Below are 11,099 nucleotides of genomic sequence, written 5' to 3'. Positions count from 1 at the left end.
GGAGCTAACTCCTAGATTGCTGTGGCCTCACAATGACTAAGATGCTTATCTATGGCATATTGGGATGTGGTACAGGTGAAATGCGTATGCTGCATCTATATCACTTGAATGGTATGGGGTAAATGTAATGAAAAGAATGGGATATGTAGGTATGACTGAGAGCCTAGAATGCCCAGCTTATCCTAAACTCTAGGTCATCAAAAGTAGTCTCTGCCCCTTGCTAGAAAAGCAGGCTTCTATTGCCAGGAGACCATGCAGTGATCTTACAGTAGATGCTTGTAAGACTCCCCTTCCCTTCATTGACTCCCGGACAGTAACTAAAGACCTCAGCATAGTCCAAGCAAGGAAGAATAGTTCTTGCTACAAGAGTAAATAGCTTACCAAAAGATTTGCAAATCTTGGCTCATGTGTACTGACAAAAGCTGGCAGTGGATCTTGAGAATAATAGACCTGAGGATATGGGGCATAATATAAGCCTCACAATGGGGGCAGATGATTCACATGGTTGCATTCTCTCAAAAGTTAATGTACTAGCAAGGACACCTGGAGCCAGTTCTAAGATGATGCTGCAATGATTCTTTTGAGCTTGGACATGACACTGTCTTATAATAAATGAGTTAGAGATGACAGATTGTGTTCAGGGAGTTGATAAAGGGAACAAAGTGATCATGGAAATGGGCATCTTTAAATTGATTAATTATGTGAGCTATGAGAACCTACTGCCAGACTATGTTCCGTGGAAAGGGAAGACACATCCTTCTTTAGGGAAGCAAGGAATGCACCAGTGAGGGGGACACCAGCATCACTGAGACACTCTTGGGTGACTCTACTTTGTAGCCCAGGATTGACTGGGGTAGATGCTATCTTGGGACTAGAATCCTTAGTGTCAGTGGGGATGGTAGAATTGCATAATAGTGGAGAACAACTAGTAGCATTTAACTGTCAGAGGCAACATTGATATCATTACCATAACAGAAAGCAAGAGCATAGTAGCCACTTGTTTGCCTTGATTTGTAGAGATCTGTGGTCATGGTCATTAGACCATAGTGTCCTCAGAGCAAAGTATAAAAACAGTGAAAAGAACACCATATGCTTTAGCAGTCTGCCAAAAGACTCAAGGCATTAAAAAAAAAAAAAAAAAAAAAAAGAAACAGCTTTGATCAATCCTATCTCAGATAGTCTACCTACCTGCTCACCAAATATTCATTTTGCCCTTTCTGCTGTACATAGTATGCAGTCACAGTTCAAAAGAGGCAATTCAAAACAGTATCCACTCAATACATCAAGTTCATTCCAAATCTTTTAAAAATTACAAAACAATAAAATAAGTAGATATGTATTTTGTTCCTACAGTAAGTGATAAAACTTCTTCCATAGCAAGAGAAAACAGAGCTTAACAAAACACTCAGCTTCTATTTCACAAAAGTCTAGATACCTTTTGCTATGTAACAAACCTCTTCAAAACTTAGTGGCATAAAATAATAGCAATATTTATATTTCCCAGAAATCTGAAATTTGACAAGGCTTGGCAGCGATAATGTGCCAAGCATCTGCTGGATTAGCTATGGATGTCAGCTAAAACACCTATACGTGCTGTCTACATGTGCACTCACAACATGGCGGCTGATTTCCAGCGATGAGTTTCTCAAGAAAGAAAGCCACAGGGAAGCTGTTGACTTTCTTAGCATGACTGTGGTAGTAGTGACACAGCATTACTTTTCAATGCATTCTATTTGTTAGATGCAAATGACAAATATAACACTGAACAATATTAAAGAGGAGGGTAGTTAAAGCAAACCTTTTGATGAAAAAAGTGTTAGGCCGGGCATGGTGGCTTATGCCTGTAATCCCAGCACTTTGGGAGGCCAAGGCAGGCGGACAGCTTGAATCTAGGAGTTTGAGACCAGCCTGGGCAATGTGGTGAAACCCCATCTCTACAAAAAATAATACAAAAAAGTCAGCTGGGTGTGGTGGTACATGCCTGTGGTCCCAGCTACTTGGGAGGCTGAGATAGGAGGATCACCTGAGTTCAGGAGGTGGGGGTTGCAGTGAGCCAAGATCACGCCACTGCACTCCAGCCTAGGAGACAGAGTGAGACTCTACCTCAAAAAAAAAAAAAAAAAAAGTGATAAAAAGTTTGTGGACATGTTCACAAACCACAACATGCACACGTAGTTTTCCCTTGTTGATCTAACTGGCTGGCTACATGTGTTAAAATAAAAATACTTGGTTGAAAATGTAAAACCTGAGGCTAATATAAGACTGGGCAGGATACTTACTGGATAGGCTCAATAATAGAATGGAAGTGACAGGAAAGAGGACCCGGGGACAGTACATTTTGGTCTAGTATTTGTGGAATAGGCATCCCATAAGGAAAGAAAAAGAGGACGGTGCAGAAAAATATCTGAAGAAATAATGGCTGAAAATGTCCTAATGTTGGTGAAAGTCATAGATTTATAGATTAAAGAAGTTTAGTCAACCCCAAACAGAATAAACGCAAAGAATTCCATGCCAAGATACATTATAATCAAACATCTGTAAACTAAAAATAAAGAAAAAGGATTTTTTTTAAGCAGTGAGAAAGAAAGACATTAACTAGAAAATGGGAACAATAATTCAGATGACAGTGGATTTCTAAACTGAAATCATGGAGGCCACAAAGAAGTGACTCAACATTTTCAAGTGCAAAAGTTTCCTTCAGGAATAAAGAAAAAATAAATGCTTTCTCACATGACGGAAAACCAAGAGGATTTGTTGCTAGCAAACTTACTCCAAAAGAATTGTTAAGGGAAGTTTTTCAGATCAAAGTAAAATGAAAAGTAAAAGGAAGACTTTGAATATCAGGAATAAAGAGAAAGCAACAGAAATGGTAGATATTTGGGTAAATACAACTTCTCGAGCTCTTAAAAATACATTTGATAGATAAAAACAAAATTGTCATATTATCTGATGATTTATTTAATGTACATCAGTGAAATATGTGGGGAAAGTACAACATAAATTGAGGAATATTAAAGGACCTATACGGTGTTAAGCTTTCTACATTCTAACTGAAGTGGTAAAAAATAGATTCTAAAGAGATCAGGAAAATTAAATATGCATACCTCTTGATTGACCACTACCTAAATTGTTAAAAAAAAAAAAAAAGAGAGAGAGTCAAGCACGCAATAGACAAATTAAATGGAATACTACAAAAGTTTATATAATCCAGAGGAAGGACATAAAGGAGAAACAGAACAGCAGAATATGGAAAAGGAAAAATAGAAAAAATAAAATAAAATTGTAGACCTAAATCCAAATATACCAATATTACATTAAAGATACATAGTCTAAACACATAGAGATTGTCAGGAAAGATTTACAAAGAAAAACTATAGGTAGGTTAAAGGTAAAAGGATGGACAAAGTATATCATGTAAACACTAATCAAAGGAAAGCTAAAGTGATAAGAAGTGATATTACATTAATATAATATAGATAAATTTACCAAGAAGCCAAAACACTTCAAAATGAATATGGACATAACAACAGAGCATCAAAATATGTGAAGCAAAAACTGACAGAAAAGAAAGAGAAACAAACTCCTAATTACATTTGACAACCTCAGTTTCTCTCAGTATTTAATAGAACAAGCAGACAAAAATCAGAAAGGATGTAGAACTGAATAACAGTATCAACTAGGTGGATTAAATTCATATTTATGAAAAACTTCATCAAATAAAGCAAACTACAATTTTTCAAGTGCACATGGAATCATCACCAATATAGACTATATCCTGAGTTACAAAACAAAACTTAAATTTTAAAAAATTTTTGCCTTACAAAATATATTCTCTAAGCATAATAGAATTTAACTAGATATCAGTAACATAAAGATAACTGAAAAATTTCTGAACACTTGGAAATTAACATGCTATAAACAACCCATAGGTCAAAGAGAAAATTCAAGGAAAGTTAAAAAATATATTATATCTGGCCAGGCGCAGTGGCCCACGCCAGTAATCCCAGCACTTTGGAAGGCTGAGGTGGATGGATCACTTGAGGTCAGGAGTTTGAGACCAGCCTGGCCATCATAGCAAAACCTCGTCTCTACTAAAAATACAAAAAAATTAGCCGGACGTGGTGGTGCGTGCCTGTAATCCCAGCTACTTGGGAGGCTGAGACTGGAGAATTGCTTGAACCTGGGAGGCAGAAGTTGCAGTGAGCTGAGATCGCACCATTGCACTCCAACCTGAGCAACAGAGCAAAACTCCATCTCAAACAAATAAATAGAGGGGAAAAATTAGTTTTTATTAATCTTTAAAAAGGTTAATAAAATTAATAAAGCTCTAGAAAAACTGAAAAAGAAGAACAGAGAGAAGACGTAAACTACCAATAACAGGAGTGAAATAGGGGATATCATTACAGACTCTACAAAAATTAAAAGGAAAATAAGGGAATGCTATGGACAATTAATTATATATAAATTCAATAATTTATATGAAATGGACCAATATCTCAAAATCCATAAACCAACAACACACACCCAAGATGAAATCAATATTCCTGAGCAACCTTATAACTATTAAAGAAACTGAGTTTTTTAATGAAAAAATCTTTTAAACAAGAAATCTCTTGGCTTAGATTATTTCACTTGCATATTTAAAGAAGAAATAGCATCAATTCTATAGTCTCTTCCAGAATATAATAGCTTAGGGAACACTTCCCAAATCTGTTTATGAGGCCAGAATTTCTCTGATATCAATACCAGACAAAAAGGTCAACAAAGTAAAATAAATCTACAGAGCAGAATCATTCACTCCTGAACACTGACATGAAAGTTCTCTACAAAATATCAGCAAATAGTATACAGCAATATATAAAAGAAATAATGACCATTGGATACCATGGCCAACTATATATCTACCACATTAACTGTCTAAAGAAGAGAGACCATATTATCATACTAAAGATGCAGAAAAACCATTTGATAAAATTCACCATCACTTAATTATTAAAAAAAAAATCTATCAGCCAAGTAGGAATAGAAGAAAACTTCCTTAACATGCTAAAGAGCATCTACCAAAAAACAACAAAAACAATAAAAACCTCTACCTAACATCATACTTGTTGATGAAAGACTGAATACCTTCCCCCTTAGATCAGGAACAACAAAAACATGTCCACTTTCATCACTCCTAGTCAACATCATAAAGATTGGATAAGGAGAAATAAAATTGGTCCTGTTTGCAAAAGATGAAATTGTCAATGAAGAAACACCAAAGTAATCCACAAAAAACCATGATGAACTAATAGGTGGGTTTAGCAAAGTCTCAGGATACATAATCGACACACAAAAATTGATCTTTGGTAGAAATCGAACAAAATATTTGTAAAACCTTTATACTGAACACTATACAATACTGAGGAAAAGAAGTCAGTGCAGTCCCAAATAAGTGGAGACATACTGTGTTTATGGGTTAGAAGATTCAGCATAATAAAAGTGTCAATTCCAATGTAATTCCAATCAATCCCAACATGATTTTGTAAACACATACAAGCTGATTCTAAAATTTATATGGAAAGGCAATGAAACTAGACTAACCAAAACAATTTTGAAACAGCAGAATGAACTTGAAAGTCATTTAAGAATTACTACAAAGCTATAATAATCAAGGCAGTGTGCTATTGGTGAAGAGATAAACACAAAGATCAGTAGAAAAAAATAAAGTACAGAGACAGACCCACACAAATACACAAATATGGCCAATTGATTTTTTTACAAAGATGTGATGGCAATTTAATGGAGAAATAATCATCTTACAAGGGAACAACTGAACATCTATATGCAAAAAATGAATCTCAAACCTCAATACTTCTGAAGTGGACTTGGCTCAATTAAGACTTGTTGAAAAGCTCTCTGCAGGGCTATGTTACAAAGCTGTTAGATGCTAAGGGATCAAGAGACCTGATTAGCCACGCTGGAACATGACTCAATGTGAATCCTGGATACAAATACAAAACATAAAACTATAAAACTTTTAGAAGAAAACATAGAAAATCTTCATGACATGAGGTTAGACAGAGATTTTAGATGTAACATCAAAGGGACAATTCATAAAATAAAAAAATTGATACATTGGACTTTGTCAAATGTTAATACTTTTGTGAAAGGATGTTGATTGAAAAGACTGCTGGACACAGTGGCTCACACCTATAATTCCAGCACTTTGGGAAGCTGAGATGGAAGGATCGCTTGAGCCCAGGAGTTTGAGACCAGCCTAGCCAACATGGCGAAACCTCATCTCTACAAAAAATACAAGAATTAGCCATGTATGGCGGCACATGCCTATAGTTCCAGCTACTCAGCAGGCTGAGATGGGAGGACAGCTTGAGCCCAGGAGGTGGAGGCTACAGTGAGCCATGATCACACCAATGCATGCCAGCCTGGGTGACAGAGCAAGAAAGACCCTGTATCAAAAAATAAAAATAAAAAGGTTGAAAATACCATCAATTCTATAGTCTATCAATTCTAGCAATTCTATACTATCAATTCTATAGTCATTAACTGAGAGAACTCACTTGCAAATCATATATCTGACAAAGATACATATCTCATATATATCTGGAATATATAAAGAATATTAAAAAACACTCTAAAAATTCACCAACAAGTAAACAAATAACCTAATTTTAAAATGGGTGAAGTATTTGTATAAGCACTTCACCAAAAAAACCCCACAAAGTTTTCAAATAACCACATGAAAATATCCTCACCATTATTATTAAAAGCATGATGTACCACTTCACACCTATCTGAAAAGCTAAAATTTAAAAAAAAAAAAAAAAACCTGATAGTACCAAGTGTTGCTGAGGATGGAGAGCAACTGGAACTCTGATACATTCCTGAAATGAAAATGGTAGAGCTACTCTGGAAAACATTTTGACAGTTTCTTTTTAAGTTAAATATATCTTGCCATGACCCAAAATCCCACTCCTCAATATTTACCTTAGAGAAATGAAAACAGATGTTCATACAACATATGTTCACACACACCCATGTGTTCACACATGCCCAAACTGCCAAAAACTGGAACCAACCCCTCCATCAATGAGTGAATAGAAAATCTGTTTACTGAGGAGTACTATTCAGCAATAAAAGGAACAAACTATTAACACATATACAAACGTGGGTGAATTTCAAAGGCATTATGCTGAGTGAAGAAACCAGTCTCAAAAATTGATGATTCCAATTATATGACATTCTAGAAAGAGAAAAATTATAGCTACAGAAAATAGGTTAGTGTTTGTGACGGGTTAGGGCTGGAGAAAGGGTATGGCTACAGAGAGAGAGAATGAGAGATTTTGAGGGGATGATGAAACTGTTCTCCACTTCAATTGTAATAGTGGTTACATGGATATATACATGTGGTAAAACTCAGAACTATATACCAAAAAGAAAAAATGAATTTGACTGTACGTAAAATCTAAATAAATTTAAATTTATTTAAAAAATAAAATGTCAATAATTTTTAATAATTTAAACTCTAAGGAAAAAAGTTATCATTTTCAGATCTCTAACTACATGCCAGGATCTTTCTTTTATTTATGTATTTATTTATTTATTTTATTTTTGTTGAGACGGAGTCTCACTCTGTCGCCCAGGCTGGAGGGCACTGGCGCGATCTCGGCTCACTGCAAGCTCCGCCTCCCGGGTTCACGCCATTCTCCTGTCTCAGCCTCCCGAGTAGCTGGGACTACAAGCGCCCGCCACCACGCCTGGCTAATTTTTTGTGTTTTTAGTAGAGACGGGGTTTCACCGTGTTAGCCAGGATGGTCTCCATCTCCTGACCTTGTGATCCGCCCGCCTCGGCCTCCCAAAGTGCTGGGATTACAGGCTTGAGCCACCACGCCCTGCCATGCCAGGACCTTTGTAGCTAAAGGCTTTATGTTCATTAACTTAAAATCCTTACCATAGTCCTGTGACTTAAGTATCCTTATTCCACAGATGAGGAAATCTAAACATAGAGAGATCAAATAATTTGTCCATGATCACAAATTAGGCTCAGTTAGGATTTAAACTTATCTTTATCCATCTACAGCCATAGTCTTTACCAGTCATTACTTTGAGCATTGGGACAGAAAACCAATCATTGGTAGAAGGATATGCTATTACTTTATCTCTTTTCCAAACTTTTTGAAGAAGACTAATAGTAGGATATTTGTTTTTGATGTTTAAGATGGGTACAAACTAACACTTACTCCTGGCATCAAAAGTGAAAGGAAAAGAGTTTTAGAAGTCTGCCAAATCTCAAGATACATGAGAACTGTAAAACTTTCCTTATCTACAAGGCAAATAGCTAAGAAACTCAAATAACTGACTTTTTTTAAACTGCAATTTACTTTCATATAAAAGATATAAATGACAAGTAAACAAGCTGATATCAAGAATTTCTGATGCAATTTCAAAAATATACCCTAGGGTCAGCATATTTTCCACCTAATTTCGTAGACAGTCTACTTAGAAGTGTAGAATTCAAATCAATACATATTTGACCACCTACTATTTATGTTCATTATGATAACTGTATTACTTTGAGATCCTGAGGTGTTTTCTAAATCATTAAAGCAAGTTTAACATTTTTCAATATGACCTTATAATTATTTATTTTGTCATTTTCCCTCTAAAATAATTGAAAACCCATTACTATTTAGCCAGATTACTAAATTAACTATTAAATTGCATTCCCTCAATCATTTCAGTTAATAGAAGTTCATGGTGTTCAACTGTTTTAAAAGAAAAATTAAAATCAAAAGCAAAAACTAATCCTTGTCTTTGTTAATTATACTTCCTGGTTACTGACTTTGAGCTGTGTCATCAAGACACATCACAGGCTTTCAATTCCTTTTCTTTCATGTAACTCTAGGGTTAGAGTTGATATTAAATTATTAAAAAGCAATTTAAACTGATGTGAGGGAGCATGTACTCTCAGCCTCTTTTCTTTGCACCCATCACAAAATGTTCCTGTTTTGATGATGCTGGGAGACTCTGCTCAATTTAATTCAACTGCTTCAATTCTGTAGTATTCTGCCAAACACTGTGTTAGATTTTGGGAGTCAAAAATTAAGTGAAGCATGAGCCTTATTCTCAAGTTACTCAACAACAAACAGGAAACACAAGCATTTAAAATAATGGCTCTAAAAATAGACATCTCTAGAGTCTAGAAAGACACAAAGGAAGAAATAACTTTGTCTGGGTAGGTAAACAAAGGCAGCACAGAGCCCTATAAAATCACTGAATAGATCTTAGCCCAGCTGTAACTACATCACATCCCCCCGCTCCTGCAGGACCCATAAGGCGAGCAACCATACAGAAAACCCATGAGGTGTTTGAGGAAGTTTTATGAAATCATGCATTAATCCAGAGTTCAGCACACTTTTTCTGTAAAAATCCAGATAGTAATTATTTTAAACTGAATTCCACTCGGTATTTGAGTGAAAGCAGCCATATGCAATGTGCAAATGAATGAGCGTGGCTATGTCCTAACAAACATTTACAAAAACAGGTGATTACACTGGGTTTCAGGGGCATGGTTTGCCAATTCCTGCATCAATTAAATCAGTACAACTAAATGTCTGAGTTTCAAATATAAATTACTTGGTCTTTTACTGATGAAACCACAAAAGAGTTATACCTATGAAAAATGACCCCTCACCAATAAAAGTAATAAAGACCCAAATTCTTTTTTTTGCACATATCTAAAATAGACGTGCCTTCTTATACAAACAAAATCTCCACTCCTAAGAACATTTTTCCTGCTTAACAAATTGTTACCTTTACTACCTAAAGTTTTGGGGAATATTAGGAAACCCTGGAATTAAAGAGGAAGAGCTTCATTAATTGTGTTCCTCTTCTTACTCTCAGGCCTCTGTTTTCAAGGGTCCAAGAATTTGAACAGATGGAAATGTATGTGAATTGTGTGTGGATGTTCTATGTTCCAGTGTGGCTAATCAGGTCTCTTGATCCCTTAGCAACTAACTGCTTTGTAACATAGCCCTGCAGAGAGCTTTTCAACGAGTCTTAATTGAGCCAAGTCCACTCCAGAGGTATATGCATAGAGCTTGACCCTTGATTTTTGAGACAAGAGCTACCTGTTGACGCGTGATTCAGACTCCTTTCATCACGGTGTCTGAAGAATAATAAAAACTGGAGCTGAGACTGACGCAACTAGATGATAATGGATGGAGGTGGTGAGAAAAGTATGAATGCTATGACCAGATTACCCAAATTTGTAGCTAAATCTGGGATGTTACTTTCTTAAAAAGTGCATCCGGCATCATGTAGAAGTACTAAAATTTAGGTAAGACAGCAGGTCAGAAAAAAAGCAGTACGTGCTTTTTTTCAACTGCTGTTATAAAAACATAGTAAATACTATTGAATCCAAAGCATATACTGCTTTAAAAAATTATTCTAATGCTTTAGCAAAGGTAATGCTTTTATTTTATTATGAGCTGCCCACGTGTACTTCTTAGGTTATGAATCATTTGAGCAATTTTTCAGTTAAAGAACATTTTATTCCAGAATGAAAATAATATCAAATGCCCCTCAGTAGTGTGGGGTTAGCATAAACATGGAATGACAGGCAGTTTAATATAAAACCAGAATAATGACATCATCTTACAGTACATTGAAGCTGCTATATGATTTCTTATGCATAGCATTTTGGTTTTCATGAGCATAATTTCAGGGACCATATTTTGATGAGTCACAGTCTTGTTTACAGTGCTAACATTTTGTTCTCTCTTGTAACTATGATGGGAGTCTGAAGAGATTTTCAACTCATTCACTGAAGCTGCTACTTACTGTCTGCTGCTGATACTCTTTGCAAAAAGGATTATAGATAGCTCTGGATTTCAGAATCTTAAAGATATTTCCTAACCAGAGTGCAAGGACCTAAAAGCCCTTAATCGAGTTTCTGATCACAAGCAAGATGGTCCTACATTAAGGGCCCTTTGAGAGTAGCATTCATGTCATTATATCTTTGTCCCATATCAAATAGGATTCTTATTTTAGCACCAAAGGCAATTCTTTCCTTGTAGACTGAAGAGAAGCCCGAACCA

The sequence above is a fragment of the Pongo abelii genome, chromosome 2, assembly GCF_028885655.2.
Source record: "Pongo abelii isolate AG06213 chromosome 2, NHGRI_mPonAbe1-v2.0_pri, whole genome shotgun sequence".
NCBI lineage: Eukaryota > Metazoa > Chordata > Mammalia > Primates > Hominidae > Pongo > Pongo abelii.
This window is presented reverse-complemented; position numbering follows the sequence as displayed.